Genomic DNA, 21,227 nt, shown 5'->3' with positions numbered 1-21,227 from the left:
ACACTAACTATCATAATACTTAAAACAACCAACATTCCAATATATACAAATATCTTAACAACTTATAAACAGAACCTTTACTATTCTATATAAAACTTAAGCAAATGCAGTATCTAAAACAATTAATCTATTATAATATATATATATATATATAAGTGGACTGCAGAACCTGAACCAATTTGGTTCCATCCATCAAAATTCAATAGAACTTTCTATTTACAAAACTATGCATCATTTTAATAAAAAGCAACATATTTTTATCAATATATAAACAACATAACTTTACACTGAACACATGAAATCATTCTAACCTATCAACTCACTATATATATATATATATATGTATTATGTGTGTGTGTGGTGGACGCTAGCGCAATACACTCAAATCCACAATCAAATGAAAATTTAATAGAAAACCAGTACTTAGAAAATCTATTTTTTCTTTTTAAAACATAAATAACTTGTGCACGAACGAAAGTAAAAACAACTAGTAAATCAATTAAAAAATTTCACTGTGTGACATCCCAATTAACAATCACTAGTTTAATCTTGAGACAACCAAACCACTAAGCACATAACATAAACTCTAAATAAGAACATTTTGCAATGTCACGACAAGATCTAGGAGATAAAAAGAATTCCACCACTTAGCCCTAGATCCTAGGAAGAAAACACTTACCTCACAACGAAAGTGACACAAATCTCTTGACGATGAGACATATCCCCTTCCTCGCTGCCTGCACCACACACCAAAAAGGGAAAAGTGAAAAGAGGCTAGATCTCTCCCTCTTTCTTAATCCAAATGAGAATCTATATTGGAAGAAACAAGGAGACGTACAGCTAGGGTTTGGAAAACTGAAAAATATAGAATATAAAAGGGTTTCCTTTTTAATCAACATAGCTGCTGATGACAACGCCCCTTACGTGTGACCCACAAGTGCACAGGTTTGTCGAAGTAGCGAATCCCAGGAGAGTGGGTATCATATCCACAGGGAATAGTGAATAGAAACACAACAATTGCTATTTAACTAGGATGAGATTGAATCAATGATGGTGTGAATAAGATTGATATGAAAAGACTAAAAAAAATAAGAAAGAGAGGCATGATAAAATTAGAGGAAAGTCAATCGATAGAAGTGGGGTACTTAAACAATGCTCCCCCTAGGACTAATGTTTCAAATGCAAGACCAACTATTATGTCTCCAAATTGATGCTTAATGAGTCGTGGACATCCTTGAATACAGGTCCCAAACCTAAGGTCAACCGTGACTAACTCTACACTATGCCCCGGTGGAGAAATCAAACAGTCTCAACACCTCACACTGTGTAAAGTTGCAAGACGCTCTAGGAATTCCAGGTGATAAACCCAATTCCTATGTGTAGATCTAACCCATTGGTCAAGGCGAAAGATCCCTAGTCACAATTAAGACCTAGTTGCTAAAGTCACTTCAACTCTTCACTCTGTTGCTCGCGCAACTATGCCCAAGCGGAGTTCATCCCTTAACCCTTCACTCTACTATGACCGCAAAAAACTCTTGGAATGTGGAGGTAGGATAAATCACATTGGAAGAGAAAGGGGACACTCCACTACCTCTCGACTCACCCTCTCGACCCTAGCCAACCTTGCTTTGTCTAACGCTCATGGTGTGTCACTCATCCATAAAGGTTACCAAGATGGACTCTCAACCATAATGTCACTCTAAGGGATAAATCATTCAACAAGCATTCAAGATTGGAACTCAATTAAAACATCAATTAAGGAAAGCATAATAAAAGGTCAAAGAAACAATAACATCCTAGGGTTTACGAAATCCAAGTACCCACTAGGGGTTTTAGCTCTCCATGGAGCAAGATACAACCAATAATGAAATCGAAAGTAAAAACAAGTAATCCATAGGAAGATCCCTTCGGTATTCATGTCAATAGTCTTGTGGAGTGGCCTTGTCCTCTCCAAAGGTCCCCTCGTCAAGCCTAGGGCACACCTCGCCGAATCGGTGTCGACGAAAGCTCCCCCAATAACTCTCTTCCAAGAGAATCATGGTGTCGAAGCTGGAGAACCACTCCAAAAGCCTTGCCAAAACCTATCTAAACCCTAGCCGCGGGCCTCTCAAAAGATAGAGAAAAGATGAGAAAAAGGATGCTGAAATCGGGCTGAAAAACAGCATTAAATAGGCTGGAATCGGGCATCCACACGAGCCTGTGGATGTTCCAAAAGCCCCTGTGGAATTTCCACATGCCTATGTGGATTCTCTGGAATTCTGATTTTCGGCCGGCTGTGAACAGTAACTGCGACAGCAATTTGTTACCGTGATTTGCTACATTACCTGCTATAGTACCCCCGCGAAAAACACTCCCGAATCCACTTTTCATCGAGGTAACATAAACGGGCACACGTTTATGCCGTAGATCGCGTCGCTTCTTCAATAAACTGGTTTATTGGTGAAAATCTTGCTATCATTGTACAAGTTGGGATACGCAAATGTGACTGCCTTCGTGCCCCTCCAACTCATTATAATGGCTTGAATGCATTGGAGTTTGGCACACATTCACGTATCTTAGAGCCCTACTTGTGTCTTCGCATTTGTTGCTTCCAAGATTCCACTAAATAGTGCGTTCACGATATACTTTTGGCTTTTTTTCTTAATACTTAGCTTCACAACCGTATATGCGCAAAAGAACACAAATACACATCTATTAGCGCTTAAACCTGATAAAAGTCATGCTCATTGTAAGGAAAGAATAATTTGCATTCTTAATACATAAGCACTTATCAGCTAAGCATACAAAAAGAAAAAAAAATATTATTAATGGTGTGGGACCCACAATACTCAAATGTGCTTTTATGATCATCTTAGTCTCCATCCCAATTGATAATTGTCTAAATATATGTATTTTCATATATATATTTTATACATTATGCATGTATTTTCATTGGATCGATGATCGTTTGATACATTATTTGGTATATTTTCTTCATAGGGCACAAGAAGGTCATCTCGAGCTCAAGAATGTATTTCAGATCAAACTTGGGGCAAAAAGGAGTAAGTGTGGCGGTTATGAGTTACTTTCACAATGAATAGTACCACACAATGACCTCACAGAGCCAACATGACATGTCCAGAAAGCCATGTGAGCTCCCTGTGCCTGCATGGAGCTTGGGTGACCTCCCAGACTTCTCCTGATCCTTATTTTACATCCTATGTGGCCCCCATGAGGCCACATAGATGACTGCGTGCTTAGGAACAATAAAAGGACGAAGTTAGAGCTAGAAAAAAAGACCTTGGTCTTCATTTGTGTGGACCCAATTTTTTTATTTGAGTTAGTTTAAATTTTTGAATTTTAGATTTTATTTTTATCGCCAGCCACAAATCAAATCTGCCCGTTCTGATTTTTTTGTTTTGGAACCGTCGAGAGAAGATCTTCACACGATGTCTAGTTTCTTTAAAAAAGAAAAAAGAAACCAGAGAAACCCTACCTTCTCTCATAGTCATGGTGGCTTCGGTAGTGGGGTGACGATCTTCTTCATAAGGATAGAAACTTCGAGAACTCGAGGTAGGATCTTGGAATTTAGATATTGATTTTAGGTTTTTGTTTCCTCGTTGTCCTTCTTGTTGCTTCCTTTGTAATGATGGTTCCTTCTGATCCATTCTTTTGATTCTGGATTTTTGATCCATACTTCCCTTCTTCATTGTAAATGTTAAGGTGATCCTGTTAAATCTGAAATCTCTAATTTGGGGAAAAGTAAAGCTTAGATGGTGCGTTTTTGCTGGTTATAATCATTATTGTTGTTGCTTTTATTCTGCCCAGAGTGCTGATACTATATGCTTTTGTATATATGTTATAGTTACTTATTTTGCTTGAAGGGACCATAAAACTCATGATCTTATTTTAGTTTTGTTGACTAGAGTCTATATTTCCTTTGACGCTCTTTGATTGTTAAGAAATTCCAATATCTTTGTTAGTGTCTTTCTGGCACTTGTGATTTGTCCGAATGAATGACATTCAAATTATTGAATTCATAGTACTCTTAGATCAACTTTTGGGTATTGTGAGTTATTCTGATATTAACTTCATTCTTTGTACAATTAGATTAGTGACGTCAATGAAATAGGATGAGAGAGAGTTTGTTAACGCCAGACGTCAATTCTTAGAATACCCGTTTGTTGCCGCTTATATGCACGTTACATGCTAATAATTTTGGGTTTTGACATTTCTACCCATGTATAATATTTGATAGGATTTTCCTCGGGTGTCTGAATTTGGTATTTGGGTTTGGAGTTTGGAGCTGGGAGACTTCTAAGTAAGTACACACATATAAATTATATTTTATATATAACCTGAAAATTTTGGATTTCCGAACTTCTGAATGTTCTGAAAGAAAAGAAGTTATGCAATAATTAAAATTATTATTGATACCTTTGGACATCATATATATAATTATTTAAACATTATTATTGTTTTTATTTTTTTAATTTTTTTATGTTAATAATTTTATGCATAATGATGTAGCTTTTAATGGATTATTTTATTTAATTATGTATTATTTGAATACATTGTTAAATATTATGTTTTGAAATAATTAGATATATTTTTATTAAAAATGGGATCATTTAAATTTCTATATTTTGACTTTGTCAGATGTTTGGATAAGAAATATTTTGACACGATATTTGTGGCCCCTAGATTAACTTTGTAATAACCTGTTATTGGGGGTAAACACTGACTATGTCGACATGTATTTTGATCTAGAGACTACATGTAGTTTCCCACCACTTTCCGTCGGCGAAGAATAACACCCTCTAATAATTCTGTCTTGGGCCACCGAGGGTAAAAATATGATCTCTGATAATTTTGGCTCAAGTTACCAAAGGTAAATATATGAATCATGTTATTTTGTTTTGGAAATAGTTGTTTGGGGGCCTATATACTCAGTAATTGACATATGTTTTTGTTTGAAATAATTCTGATTTATGATGTTTGATTTTGTTGTATTTTAACTTTTTTTTAAATGATCCATTTATTTTTAGTGGGTGCTTATTGCGATGTTAAACTCATAAATGTTGTTGATATTCTTTTTAGATCAAGCGTAAAGTTGAGTGGTGGATCACTTAGAGGGGATCGTTGAGCAATCGCAGAATAATTAGCATGTAATAAGTCCTATTTATTGTAGGCCTAGGTTCTATTTGAATAAGTTTGCATTATTTTTGCAAAACACTTAGTCAGATTCTATCAATGTTGAACTCTATTCTTTTGTTCCTAAATTTGGCTTCATTGTTAGATATAGTGATTCTTGAGAATAGATTTTGAGGCCTTGCATGTCTACTTGGTTTCGGCCTTGTAGGTGTGCGGTCCTTTGTCGGTGCAGTAGGTCCGGTGAGCCAGGTCCAGGGCGTGACAATTGGACTTGACACACTTTCATATCCAAATCTCATTGGCCAAAGAGTACTCTTTCTTCAGGCATAAATTGAAGGGAAAGGAAGATATATCCCAAGGGATTCACCTTTGAGGCTTTGATAGAGAAAATTAAAGCTTCACTACATTTTGGGGATTCCTTGGGGCAATGTCATTAGGATCCGATGGGCTTCCATCATCATCATTTGTCAACAGTGGCACTCCTTGAACATGATGCATGGACAAATGGTTATAAGCCTAATAAGTGTCTAAATACACTATGTTTTACTTATAAACTCTTCGCACTTTCATGCACGTTTGATTAATGTCTATGTCCTTTTACGCACCTTATGTATTTATTTTATCACAAGACATCGAGAGGCCATATATGCAAAGATGAGCAATATTTGAGTTATTTTGGAGAAAATTGATGAGAAACGAAGTTTGCACAAGCTCCAAACATAAACTAGACGAACCTCGCCAAGTTGCAAGCCAAAGCAGGCCCTGTGTGGGCTCTACATAGGCCGTACAGCCCAGATAGAGGGTTGTGTAACCGTTATACAAGCCGCAGAAAGCCTACACGACCCAAATAATGGGCTGTGCAACCTGGTGTGCGGTCGCACAGTGCATCCTAAAGGCTGTACGGACTCATGTGCAATGGCACACCAACCTGTACAAGCTCAGGATGAACCATTTTTGAGACGAAAGACGGTTGTTCTGCCTTTCAGTAGCACACTTGCCCGCGTACATGAATGAGTATATACCCTTCCTCAAGGTTTTGAGAAGAGCTTGATCACCATCCACCTCCAAGCAAACCTAGATGAATCTATCATCCAAAGAGGCCATTTTGGATAGAATTTGAAGGAGAGAAGAAGGGGAGGATCAAGGAGAGCATCAAAGCACTCGCTGGCACAGATCCGATGAGTTCTCATCACCACCTTCAAGCGGATATTTCGAGGGAGTTTATTGATTATTTGTGCTATGCTTTACATGTATTTTGAGCTTTCTCTTTTTGATATGTCGAACTAGACTCCCAATGCCTCCGGGCTTCCTGTAAACCTTAGGAGAAGACTTTGTAAGGATGACATTCTTATTTTGTAATTGAATACTTGGCTTGAGTTGTTGGTTTTAATCTATCATTATCTTGTTTGTTCTACAATTGATGGATTCCACAGAATTGATTTTGAATAATACTTGTTTGGCGGGATGCTAGCTTGTATTAGGAGTTTTGATGATTAAAGCGGGATTGATTGTACCAATACAGTGGAGGTATCAAGTATTGGTAGCTCCTCGCGAGGTTTAGGGTAATTCTAGCCGAAAGCGAACATTAGAATTACTCTAAACAGGACTCCTTGTTCCCAAACACATCTTAGGGGTATTCTCCGGATTGATGAACCCGACTGGATTAAGGCTACACCATGGAGGTTCCATGGTAGTTGACGTCCGAGTCTGGCAGACTAAAACCAAGCCAACCTCGTGCTTAATTTCTCATTGTCATCTGTATTTAGTCTTCCCTCGAGGAAATCCTTGCCTGAGGCCTTCCTTCACACTTGGTTTTGTTCATCCTCGTATTTGTTCCGGATTGTGCTACTTAGCCTGTTTTAGTTACTTGCATGCTTTATTTACTTTTCTTTTTATTTTCACAAACAACCCTTTTTTGATCAACTAGACAGTGATCTCCAAAAGGAAGTAATAGTAGATATCGAGGCCCTTGGGAATATGACCTTGTCATGCTTGCATGAGAGGTTATTACTTGATGACTCATGCACTTACGACCAGGGAGTCGCGTGCTCACTTTTTAGCATGTCGCGCGCTCAACCTTCGAGTTTTTGGCCCCATTACCGAGGACTCACAAAGAATACTAGGAAAACTTTTGTCTCAATGAGCTAGTCTTTTTATCTTGTTTGTTAATAGTTATTCTTTCTTTCTGATATTTTCCTTTTTTGTACAAACTAACTAATATTTCTTCCCAAATTTTACTTGGTACTTTATTATAATTTATTGTTGATGAAGCATTGTCAAGAAGAATTCGCTCCTCATTACTTAAATCAATGGGCAACTTATCATCGAACTTTTGCGGAAAATTCCAAATTAAGTACTATAGAATAAAGAAAGGAGTGCTCATTAGCTACAAGCTTTTTTCATGGTTCATGAAGGAAGGTAATGAAACTGACTTTATGACAATCGAGGCACAAGATGAACAACCTGGCCAAGCTAGTGAGAGTGGAAATTCATCAAATTTCTAGGATGTTATCTATGAAATCCATGGGGAATTTGAACAAGAGAGCTCTACCAATGAAATTGAAGAATTTGAAAAAAAAAAAATCACCGTGACAAGATGAATAGATTGAAGCCTTCTGTCGGAGAACCACTAGGTTTGGAATTGAAAGAACTACCCCCACATCTTGAGTATGTATTTCTAGAGACAAATTCAAGGTTACCGGTGTTCATAGCCTCCAACCTTTCTTCAAAACAGAAGATTAAACTTTTACGAGGATTGATGAAGCACAAGAGGGCTATAGCATGGAGAATCTCATATATCAGAGGAATAAATCCATCATTCTGTACTCAAAAGATTTTAATTGAAGATGACCACAAACCTTCCATTCTATCCTAAAGGAAGTTAAATCATAATATGAAAGAGGTAGTGAGAGGTCAACAAATTACTAGATGCTAGTATAATATACCCAATCTCCAACAGTACATAGATTAGCCCAACTCAGGTGGTTCCAAAAAAAGAGGGGATGACAGTAGTGACCAATGAAAATAATGAGCTCATACCCAATAGGACAGTCATGGGCTGGTGAGTGTGCATTGATTATAGGAAGCTCAATGATACTACTCGTACAAATCATTTTCCTCTACCATTTATCAGTCAAATCCTGGAAAGATTGGCCGGTCATGATTTCTATTGTTTCCTAGATGGTTTCTCTAGATACTTTCAAATCCCTATTTCCCCAGAAGACCAAGAGAAGATGACTTTCACATGTCCTTATGGCACATTCGCATACCGCCGTATGCCCTTTGGATTATGCAATGCCCTGCTGCATTTCAAAGATGTATGCTTGCTAGCTTCGAAGATATGGTTGAAAACAACATGGAAGTCTTCATGGATGACTTTTCAGTATACAAAAATTCCTTTGATTTGTGTTTGAGAAATCTTGAGCGATTTTTGAGATCGTGTGAACAAACCAACTTAGTTTTGACTTGGGAAAATGTCACTTCATGGTCAAGGAAGGAATAGTTTTGGGGTATAAAATTTCTAAAGATGGGATTGAGGTAGACAAGGCAAAAATAACTACTATCGAGAAGCTTCCCCCTCCCATATCTGAGCTAGCCATACGAGAAGTTTCCTGGATCATGCAGGATTTTATAGGCGATTCATACGGGATTTACCAAAAATAGCAAAGCTGTTGACCAAGCTCCTTGAGAAAGATGTTTCATACAATTTCACTTCAGAATGCTTGTCAACCTTTATTACTTTGAAAAATTAGCTCATTCAAGAACCTATAATGGTTGCTCTAGATTGAGATCTACCATTTGAATTAATGTGTGATGCAAGCAACTATGAAGTGGAAGTAGTGTTGGGGCAGAGGAAAGACAACCATTTACATTCGATTTATTATTCAAGCAAAACCCACACAGGAGCTCAAGAAAATTACACCACCACTAAAAAAGAACTCCTCGCATTGGTATTTGATTTTGATAAGTTTAGACCATACTTGGTGTTGTCTAAAGTTATTGTCTACATAGATCATTCCACCCTCTGTTATCTCCTGAGAAAGATAGATGCTATATAATGTTTGATCCATTGGGTTTCATTGCTTCAAGAGTTTGACTTGGAAATCAAGGACAAACAGGGGAGCAAACAATTTGGTCCATATCATTTATCTCGGTTAGAGAACAACGAACCATTTTCTTCGCAAGAGATAGAAATTAATGATTCTTTTCCAAAGGAACAACTTTACCATGTTCATGTAGTACAGGAAGAAGAACAACCCTGGTTCGCCAACATTGCAAACTACTTAGCCTTAAGTTTTCTCCCAAAGTGGTTCAACTACCATCAAAAGAAGAAATTCTTCCCTGATATCATATATCATATTTGGAAGGAACATTATGTGTTTCATGTTTGAGCTGATCAGGTGGTACGACGATGAGTATCTTATTCAGAAGAGTTGGGTATCATAAAAAACTATCATGAAGGGCCGACTGGGGGTCACTACAACGCTAATCGAACAACTAGGAAAATCTTTGATGCTGGATTTTTTTGGCCCATTATTTTTCAGGACACACAGAAGCACATATGAACATGTGATCATTGTCAAAGAACAAGAAACATATCAGGCCGAGATAAAATGCCACAAAATGCTATTAAAGTCTACGAAGTCTTTGAAATTTGAGGGATTGATTTCATGGGGCCATTCCCGAACTCCCAGGGGCACAAACTTATTTTTGTTGTAGTGGACTACGCATCTCATCGGGTGGAAGCTCAATCTTTACCATCAAGTGATGCTCAAGCTATTTTCCAATTTTTGAAATAGCAATTGTCAAGGTTTGGAGCACCACAAACCATTATTAGTGACAAAGGAGCACACTTTTGTATCTCACAGTTTGCAAAGATTCTAAAAACGTATGGTGTTTCTTATCACATGTCAACCACTTACCATCCAAAGACTAGTGATCAGGCTAAAGTTTTGAATAGGAACTTTATAGAATCCTTCAGAAAATTGTTGCTTATCATCGCAAGGATTGGGCTGACCAATTGGAAGATGCACTTTGGGCTTATCAAACAACATACAAAACACCTAATGGAAGTAGCCCGTATCGCTTAGTCTATGGAAAGGCATGCCACCTTCTACTGGAACTCAAACACAAGGCATAATGGGCAACCAAATTTTTTAAACTTTGAATTCAACTTAGTTGCGGAAAAAAGAAAAATGCAACTGAATGAACTTGATGAATGGAGAACTATGACCTATGAAAATTTAATAATGTATAAGGACAAGGTGAAATGGTATCATGATAAAAATGTGAAGCAGAACAAGAAGTTTGAGGAAGGAGATGGAGTTTTGTTATATAATACCCTACTTCAAGTATTTCCAGGGAAACTTAAATCACAATGGTCAGGGCCATACACAGTCACTCATGTCTCACCTCAAGGGGTAATTGAAATCCATCATCTAGAGAAAGGTCTGTTTAAAGTCAATGGCCATCGCCTCAAACCATACTTTGGTAATATTTCAATACCTCCAGATGATTCATCGAAAATATCTTCCTTTGAATCGCCTTGAATTTTGGAACACTTGAATGTCAGGCTTGTGACGTTAAACAAGAGCTCTTGGGAAGCAACCCAAGTTTTTAATTATTTGTATTCTTTTATTTCTTGTGTTAGTGTTCGTGTTCTCAATTTTTGTTCAAATCTTGGGTTCTTTTTCTCCCTTTCATTTGATTTACTTTGTGTTTGGTGTTGTAGGTTTACATTCTAATCAACAAATTCTCATTTCTTTTTGTAATTGTGTTTTCGTATTCTTTATAAAAGTTTGTTATTTGATCTTATTTTCCCCATTTTTGAAGTCTGAAAGGATGGGTGGGCCGTCTGCACCCACACAGAGTTATGTTTTTGAAAATCCGAAGTACACCAAGATAATGTGTGGGCTATGCACAACCCGCACAACCTTGACAAAAGGTTGTTCTGGTTGTTGTATGGCCCCCGCACCAACTGCACAACCCTGGCAGAAGAATGTGTGGCCTACTGTGCGGGCTGTAAGTAGGCCCCACAAAAGTGTGCAGGTGGCATGCCACTTGCAGAAGGGTGCGCAGGCTGTTTGCCACCCGCACACCCTCGAGTGACTAGTGGCGGATGGCTAGCCACTTATCCTCTCATCCATTTTAAAAACTCATTTCTTGGTCTTCTTCCTCCCATTACACCACCCTCACCTTGAAAGCTTCATTCTAAGCAATCTATTTTCAAGTTTCTTGCAAGATCTTTCATCTCCTTTGAAGCTTTAAAGTCTTGTTCTACAACTTCTACTTTACGTTTTTGCCAATTTTTCATCATTCCTCTCCATCCTTGCGAGGTAAGCTCTAATTTCTTATCTCTTTTCATTTCTTTGTTGGTATGAGCTTGTTCTCCATGTTGTATGTTGTTATGTTGGAGTAGAAGTGGTAGAGATTGTTTCATCACTTTTTAAGCATGAATTTGTTATGGAATCATTGCTTGTATTTTCCTGGGCTTATTTTTTAAATTTTTAGATCCATTGTCAAGCCTTGATTACGTACATCCTTGTTGCTTTGGTTCCATGGATGATATTCAGATCATGCTTCATTTGTTTGTAGACATGAGTTAGCATGTACTAATTGTAGAAATGATGTTGGATGATCCATGATCATGTTTTTATGGTACATCATGTCTCCTTGAATTTAATGTATTATCCATGCTTCTTGTGTATTTGGGACTTTGCCAAGTTTGATTTTTACTTGTGTGCATGTAGGATAATGCCGACCAAGAACCTTACAAGTAAACATTCAAGAGCGAGAGCGAGCTCATCATTGGGAGAACGCTTCGACGATGAAAGCTTCCAAGAACGATATGACATTCTCAAGTCAAAGCCATTTCCCCAAATCCACATCATCAATTGGGATATACTCGAACAGTTGGGTTTGGCCGATGAGGTGCCATAGTTGGTAGGGTTTGATCGGTGGCTCGCCATGTTCAACATTGATGAACCAATATATCAATAGCTCACTTTGGAAGTCTTAAGTACATTTGAAGTGAACCATACCTATGCTCGTCTTCGCCACCCAGGAGGTATTAGTTTCCAAATCCATGGCGAACCAAAATCCATTAGCTATAGAGAATTTGTGAACCACTTGAGTATCTATGACCATGAATTTCTGCATGGCATGCATTACACCGGGCTACCACTTGATTTCCCTACTCATGTTGAACCAAGGTATGTTTGGAGGACTATCACACAAGAAACTGGTCAAGACTCTAGAAAGCCATATCTTCTCATTAACCTGGCCCACCATTATATCCATGCACTAATGAGCAGATCTTTAATGGTCCGGGTTAACAATACAAGGGTTGTGTCACGCATGGATCTTCTAATCATGTACAACATGATTCACCGCTATCCCCTCAATTTGGCTCATGTAGTGGCAAAATGCATTGCTCATCAAAATCAGCACCCCCCATTGGGCTCATATTTGCAAGACCTAACATCACATGCCTAGTGAGGGACATGAATGCACTGGGTGATATTCGTTCAATGGAGAGGGTCAGTGGAATACATACACTTGGGATTCAGACCTTCCAAAGCATTGGACTCGTGAAGTGCTGCAGAAACCCTTACCTCCTTGCTCCTCAAGTGGAACCTAGATCACCTGAATCTGATGAGGAGTCTCATACGCTAGCACCCACATAGGTAGGATGAGCGAGAACTCAGACTGATCATTCGCTCAATATGGACAAGCTATGTCATGAGCTTCAGGGGATTTGAGACACACAGTGATGCCAGGGGAAGACATTGCTGCACTCGTTATAGGACAACAAGAATTTCTACAAGGCTAGCAGGACATCATCGTCCTTCTGCAACATCCTCCTTCCCCAGCTACTCCGGCATCACCCGCTTCCACTAGCGACTAGGATGATTGGAACTGAGAGCCTGTTGTTATATTTTTTTTACGTTTTTGTCTTTTAATAACTTATACTTGTGTTGTAGTTGAGTTGGACAGGACTTATCCCATCCTAACTTCTGTCCTTTTATTTTGCAGTGTGTGTTTAGGTTTGTTTTTAGTTCATTATTCTCTTTTCTTGGGAGTGATGGATGCATTGATATGACATCTATTCTTCTTTACAGGTAGAATTGGGCATCAGACTTCCCCTTTATAGCCACCCTTTTACTAGGATTGTGCGAAGCAACCCTGGGTTCATGAACAACATAAACTATATCTCAAGACTCAGGGAAGTTCATGAAACCTCCTTTCTTTATCTTCATTGGATATTCTTGCATGCTGCTGAGTTAGGTACACTGGGGACAATGTACAATCTTATGTGGGGAGGGAGGGGGTAGACTTGTGTATTTTTTTGTGAACTCTGAAATTTTTTGTTAATTTTAAAAATTTTTGAAACTTATGCATGTTAGTGAACCAAGGATGGCATTAATGATTGTAGTAGGTGTATAATAGTGTATAACCATAATAGATGCTAAGCTACTCATAACCTTTCACTCCTAAGATTTTTGTGTCATTCTCGGCATTCCATCACTTACCCACTTTTTGTAGAACCTTAGACACCTAGGTTAGGAAAGCCGATGAACTTCATGACCCTCTTATTCGCTAACCCATTTTAGTTATTTTCTGTCTTAACGTGTTAGATACCTCCTCTAATTGACTTTTAAGGGCTTTCTTCTTTGTTTTCCAACTCGGTCCAAAAGAAAGCATTATGGCAGACTTATAACAATAAATGAGACAGATAGGGTTGTCTACTCTACTAGCGAAGTAACTTGTAGTTCTTGATCCTAACTAGAGTGTTCCTCTATCCAGAAGCTATAGAAGCACGAGGACATCTATACGAACTTTCAAAATTCTAGGTAAAGTGGATTAGCATTTCATGTTAGTCCAAAAAAAAGGAGGACCAAGAGTTTTTTTTGAATAAGAGAAGGAAGAACTTTGAGAGTTCACCAGGGAGTTCTCTACTATTTCAAGGCGGAACTTCATTAAGTGGTGTAATTTGCTTCGAGAAGAGGTCCTCAGAGTGTGGCCTACCCGACCTGGGCTACAGGGGTTTGAAATCGAAGGGTTGCATACGCACATCATTTTATTGCCATTGAATGCATGAAATATTTTAACTGGTTGTTGCTTATTGTCTTGATTTTTACCATTGCTATTGTATGCTTACATCTAAGCATGAGGTTGTGTATTTAGCAACTTGCCAATCTCTCTTGTTCTTCATGATTGTTTGCTTGTGGACAAGCAAACGCTTAAGTTGTGGTATTTGATAAGTGTATAAATATACCATGTTTTACTTATAAACTCTTCTCACATTCATTCACGTTTGGTTAATATCGATGTCCTTTTATGCACTCTATGTATTTATTTCATCTCAAGACATCGAGAGGCCATGTATACGAGGATGAGCCGTATTTGAATCATTTCGAAGAAAATTTATCAGAAATAGAGTTTGCACAATCTCCAGATGCAAACCAGAAAAACCTCGCCAAGTTTCATACCAAAGCAGGCCCTATGCAGGCTCTACACAGGCCGCACAACCTAGACAGAGGGTTGTGGGGCCCTTATCCATGGTGCATAGAGCCCGCACAGCCCAGCCAATTGGTTGTGTGACCGGCACACCAGCATGCACAGGGTAGCAAGATTGCTGTGCCGGCTCCTGTACAACCACACACTAGCTCGCACAAGCTAGGCACGACCCATTTCTAAGAGTAAAGAAGGTTGTGCAACCTCAATTTCGCCCACACACTTGCCGACGCACATGAATGAGTATATATGCCCATCTATAGGTTTTGATAAGAGCTTGATCACCATCCATCTCCAAGCAACCCTGGACGAATCTATAATCCAAGGAGGCCATTTTGGAGAGAATTTGAAGGAGATAAGAAGGTGAGTTTCATGGAGAGTATCAAGGATCTCGGCGGTGTGGATTCGATGAGTTTCTCATCACCACCTTCTAACCGATATTTCAAAGGAGTTCATTAATCATTTGTGCTATGCTTTACATGTATTTTGAGCTTTCTCTTTTTGCTATGTTGAACTAGACTCCCGAGGCCACCAAGCTTCCTATGAACCTTAGGAGAAGACTTTGTAAGGATGACATTCTTATTTTGTAATTAAATACTTGGCTTGTATTGTTGGTATTAATCTATCATCATCTTGTTCGTTCTATAATGGATGGATTCTAGAGAATTGATTTTGAATAATACTTGTTTGGTGAGATGCTAGCTTGTATTAGGTCTTATGATGATAAAATGGGAATTCATTGTACCAATACACCGGAGATTCCAAGTATTGGTCGCTGTCCACGAGGTTTAGGGTAATTCTAGCAGAAAGCGAGAATTAGAATTACTCTAACCAAGACTCCTTATTAACAAAGGCATCTAGGGATATTCTCTAGAAGGAAGAACCCATAATGGATTAGGACTACAACATGGAGGTTCTGGGGTAGTCGACGTCCGAGTCTAGAGGACCAAAACCAAGCCAACAGCTTAATTTCTCATTGTCATCCATATTTAGTCTTCTCCCAGGGGAATCCTCTCCTAAGGCCTTCCTTCACACTTGGTTTCTTCATCCTTGCGTTCGTTCGGGATTATGTTGCTTAGCTTGTTTTAATCACTTGCATTTTTTATTTACTTTTGTTTTTGTTTTCTCAAACAACAACCCTATTTTGATTAACTAGATAGTGATCCCCAAAAGGATGTAATAGTAGATCTTGAGGCCCTTGCGCTAGATGTTATTACTTGATGTCATGTGCACTTGTGGCTGGGGAGTCAGGTGCTTGCTTTTTAGTGTGTCACGTGCTCAACGATCAAGGACCATAGTGTATAAACCTAGTAAGACTGCAAATCCTCCAAACTGATAAACACCTAAATGTACATATTTTATACGTATTGATCTTGTATTATTTGTGTATATCTTGATGAATTGATGCCCGTTAGAGTATAAATTTGTTCTTTTGGTGTTGCAGATCATAAATGTGCCGAATGTAGCTCAAAAATGCAAATTGGATGAATTCGACACGAAAACAAAGCATTTTTTTGGGGTACCAAAGACCGTAGTCGAGTAATCTTGTAGCACCAGACATGTTTTCTCGGGCATTTGGTCGTGAGCTTTCACGGGCTCCATGCGCCGGCATGGATGCCCGCATGGACTGACGGGATATAAATGAAACCGATTTTTCTAGGGCAAAGGGAGGAGTTTTTGGGAGAGTTCTTGAGCCGATTTTCACCCAGTCTTTAGGAGGCAAGATTACACGTTTTTGGAGAAGGGAAATCAAAGGGAGAAGCTCGGTTTTGGCTAGATCTTCATCGATCTCTTCTTTGGGGAGTTTGTAGAGCGACGAGGGAAGCCGCCCCCATCGCGGCGTCCGTGGGAAGCATTTCCACCTAGCTTGGCTTATCTTCCTACTTCTATTGTTTGAGGGAGTTTTCTTATGCCATTTGTAGTTGTTTTCATGGACTTGTTGCTTGTATTTGTTTGCATGGACTGAGTAGACCCCAAGGTCACCGGATGCCGGTGAACCTTGGGGGTGAACTATGTATTTGGATGATTTAATTTTTGTCTATTGCAATTGTTGTGTATTTGTGATTCATTCCTGGTGCATTTGATGTGTTGCTTACATGAGAACTCTGTAAAACCAAGCTGCTAGGTTGTACTTGGTAGCATGACCATCGCCCTTGTACTAGACACACCAAGTTTGGAAGGGATTCATGTACGAATACGCCGTGACCATCGGGTATTCTATGCCTCTCCACCATTAGGGGCTAGACCAAGTTGTGTTCCGGCCCTAATTAGGGATTTCCCCACTTGTTAATGCAATCGTATGAGGATTTGATCGGAAGAAATTCGTGTCAATACATATACCGGATTAGGGGTTAATTGCCGTGACCATCGGGTTGATCTAATTTAGGAAATCTCTAGGTCCAAACCTTCAATTGCATGACATTCTTAGCATCCTTTGCACTTTAGTAGCCCCTAGGGAATCCGCATCCGTGACCATTTCTTTCCCCTGATTTTATACCCCTACCTTATCATAGACTCCATTTGTAGTTCTTTTATTTCAAGTAATAGATTAGAGAAACCCTTCGAATCATTCGGCTAGACAATACACAAAGAGGAAGTAAGAGTAGATTCTTGGGCCCAGGGAATATGACATTCTCGTGCTCGCACGAGGGGTATTACTTGACGACTCCGTGCACTTGCGGAACACTCATCACAAACCTATCTTAGAGTAAAAGAAAATAACAAGCTAATAGAAATACAGGTTTAACATAAAGATACAACATAGATTTAAGTATAGGAATGATAAAAATTACAAAAATATACAAAGTATATGACTTGGTGTTCATATAACTAATACAACTCAATATATAAATCCAAAGGAAAATAATTACTGACAAGTTTCTAAGCAACCCCTGTGTCTATTACACCTGATTTGAAAATTATTTAAAATAACTTCATAAGCTCACTAGCCCAGTAAGTAATCTAAAATTTGTAAATCTCAAATTGAAATTAACAAAATAGTCAGGACTAAAACAAGCATTACTAATTTTTTACATAAAGGTAAGTAGATAGCATGACCAGGTTAAGTATAATCGTTAACCCAAAAATATTATAACCAGTAAAAAATCTGAACTCAAATATAAACCAGAAAAGATAACAGATTCTCAATAGTGAATGTCTCCAAATTTATTACAGATATTAGAGGTCATTTGCTAATGATAAGTGTCTAAATATACATATTTTAGTACATGTATTTTATACACTTAGCTTGTATTTTTGTAAGAATGGATGCCCATTTTATGCTTAATGGTGTATTATTCGCATTGTAGGGCATGGAGGAGCCACGGAGAACACGAGAATATGATTTGGGCTAGAAAGATAAGAAAACCAGGTCTCACAGTACTATAGCATATATTACTATAGCAAATTACTGCAGCTGGAGTATTGTAACAGATGTACTTTAGCATAGTACTGTAGTAGTCACTGTAGCACATGGAGGATTTTCGGGCCAAAAAATGTTCTAAGTTATATGGCCTCAATACAGCCTGGGATTAACCCTATTATTGACCCCGGTATGCCTCAAGCTTGATTTGATATCCATATGGCCCCCATACGGCCCGTATACGCTGGAGGTATAAAAGCACACTTCTAGGGCATCAAGAAGGACGTTTTGGTAGCCACCACTTGGAAGAGAAGAAAAGGGAGAACGAAGACATCTTGGAGAAGTGACATTTTGAGGCTAAAGAAGGAGGCAAGAGTATCATCATCAAAAGGAGAGATCTACCACCAAGGAAGGAAGGATCAAGGATCGTGGAGCGGCCTTCGGCTAGGGGAAGCGTCATTCAGTACTCCTTGGATGAGGGAAGAGTCATTTGGCCGGACCTCCATCTCCTTCTTCATCATTTTGACTAGGAAATGTCATCTATGAACTCATGCTTCATCTTTCTTGATTTTGTTGTTGTTGTTTGTATGATGGCACACTAGACCCCCAAGGCCACTGGGTGTTGGTAAACCTTGGGGGTTTTCATCATGTATTGTGGATGCTTTTTTATTTAATTGAAATGATTGGGTTGATTTATGATTTAGTTCATTGTTCTTCATACCAAGAACTGCTCAATGGAGAGATCCGTAGTTCTTTAATGAGTTATACACGTAGAAGTGACCTACTCGCGTGTATTAGATCATTAATGAACTAAAAGGTGTTCCTTGTATCAACATGCTGAGAAATTGGATGTCGGTAGCCATCTGATTTATAAGGGTAGACTTAGGATAAGTTTATCCTTATTTCGGGATCTCCTTGTATTTAATGCAATCTTAGGGATGATGGTTAAAGAGAGATTCCTATAAACATTCGTATGGGATTAGGGTTCAATCACTGAGAAATCGGGGTTAGTCTAATTTTGAGATCCCTCGGTCTAAATCACCCTTGCTTTGCTTTATAGTGCATCCATGTATCATGATGGCCCCTCAAGGGGATCCACATTCATAGGCCTTTACATATTATTATTGCTCTTGCAATCACCTGTCTTGTTCTTTAATCTATATTATCATATTTTGTTTACTTTATTACATCTATTAGAGTAGTGCTCCATGCTAAAGATGTTAGGTTAGATAATAGGTCATGAAGGAGTAATAGGAGCTCCTCTGCCCGTGGAATACGATCCTTGTGTTCTTGCACAAGGTATTACTTGTCAATCCAGTACACTTGCAAGGAAGCAATAAGCTAACTCTCGCAATTTGCCCCACTTGATTTTCAAGATTGTGCAAGGAGGCGGTGTGATTGAGAAGTGTAGCCTCGACTGATTCAAACCTTGTATTTGCCGATTGAACAAATCTAGCCAAGTGCTTCTCCAAATCTGTCATTCGGGTTTCCAAGCCTGAAATTCTGTTTTCCACTTGAGGGGCTTGTTGTTGTTGTTGGAAACCCGATGGCCCCATGGTCTTCTGTGGTCCTTGATTACTCCATGAAAAGTTGGGATGATTCCTCCAACCTGAATTGTAGGTGTTGCTGTATGGATTCCCTTGAGGTCTCATTCCATTACCTACAAAGTCAATGTTCTCAATTGAAGAAACATCACCAATGACAATTGGGCAATCGGAGGGAGCATGTCCTCCACCACAACCGGTGCAATTGGTCACGGCCGCAACTCTATTCGAAGCTATGAGATCTAGCTTCTTACTCAAACTCTCCACTTGGGCCGCCAATGAAGTTACCGCATTAATTTCATGGAGACCGGCCACCTTTTTCTTCTCCCTAGCGTTCCACTGGTAGCTATTTAACCCCATTTCCTCAATCAATTGACGAGCCTTATCGGGGGTCTTGCTACCTAAGGTACCTCTTGCCGCCGCATCCAAGAGTTGCCTTGTACTCGGGTTCAAACCATTGTAGAAGGTTTGAACAATCATCCACTCCGGGAATCCGTGTTGTGGACACTTTCGCAGGAGTTCCTTGAACCTTTCCCATGTCTCAAATAGAGACTCCAATTCCAACTGCACAAAGGATGAGATCTCATTCCTAAGCTTTGCTGATTTTCCGGGAGGGAAATAACGGGCTAGAAAAACTTCTACCATCTCCTCCCATGTAGTAATTGATGCTCTAGGTAATGAGTGTAGCCACTGCTTTGCTTTCCCCTTTAAGGAAAATGGGAAGGCTCTCAATTTGATGGCATCATCAGTCACACCATTTATCTTCAGCATGTCGCACACCTCGAGGAAGCTCTCTATGTGACTGTTTGGATCCTCATCTGCCAAACCGTTGAATTGTGCGGACTGCTGCAACATATGGATGAATGCCAGCTTTAGCTTGAAGTTTTGAGCTGTAATTGGGGGACGCACAATACTCGATTGTGTCCCCAACACTGAAGGTCTGGCATAATCGGATAATGTTCGTTGTTGCTCATTTTGTTCTACCATGTTTTCAGATCCTTCTACTTCCAAATCAGCTGGATTATGTTGTTCTTGCACAGGTTCTTTCCCTTTTCTTCTAAGTGTACGTTCAAGCTCAGGGTCTCCTTCAATTAATATTGATGGATTCCCTCGGGTCATAACCAGGAGCTGCACTAAAAATCAAGAAAAAGAAAATCAGAACGATGATAGAATAAGAAGATATGAATTAGAATGTGTGGTGAAATAGCTAAGAAAACAAAGTGCAAAGTATCTCTAAACGCCTAGTTCCCCGGCAACTGCGCCAAAAACTTGACAAGGTCCCCTTGAGTATATCCCGCAAGTGCACGGGTTTGTCGAAGTAATAATCCCGGGTGAGCGGGGTCGAATCCACAGGGAGTAGGGAATAAAGACACTTAATTCGATTCTTAGCTATGTGGAGTATCAACAATGATAAGTGTGATAATGATTCAATTCTCAACAATTAAAAGCAAAAAGTAAGAGAGCAAAAGTAAGGAGGAGGTAAGGCAATCAATAAAGATAGGGTACTCAGATGATGCTTCACCTAGGATAATCGCTTCAAGTGCAAGAACTCTCTATCATGCTTCCTAATCAATGCAATGGTGAGTCGTGGAAATCCTTACATACATAGTCCCAAATCTAAGGTCAACTATGCCTAACTCTATTCTTGTCCCGGAGGAGAGATTAAATAACCT

At 39.0% G+C, this 21,227-nt stretch overlaps 1 non-coding gene across 1 annotated transcript; it reads left to right on the top strand.

Annotated features, from left to right (window-relative positions):
- The first annotated feature begins 20,044 nt into the window (after positions 1-20,044).
- Positions 20,045-20,151, top strand: LOC120283058. The gene has a single exon (XR_005543061.1). It is a non-coding gene; the product is annotated as a small nucleolar RNA R71 (small nucleolar RNA).
- The last annotated feature ends 1,076 nt before the right edge of the window (positions 20,152-21,227 follow it).

This window comes from Dioscorea cayenensis, chromosome 18 (genome assembly GCF_009730915.1).
Source record: "Dioscorea cayenensis subsp. rotundata cultivar TDr96_F1 chromosome 18, TDr96_F1_v2_PseudoChromosome.rev07_lg8_w22 25.fasta, whole genome shotgun sequence".
NCBI lineage: Eukaryota > Viridiplantae > Streptophyta > Magnoliopsida > Dioscoreales > Dioscoreaceae > Dioscorea > Dioscorea cayenensis.
The sequence above is the reverse complement of the archived record's forward strand: the minus strand, read 5'-3'. Positions and strand labels throughout refer to the sequence as shown.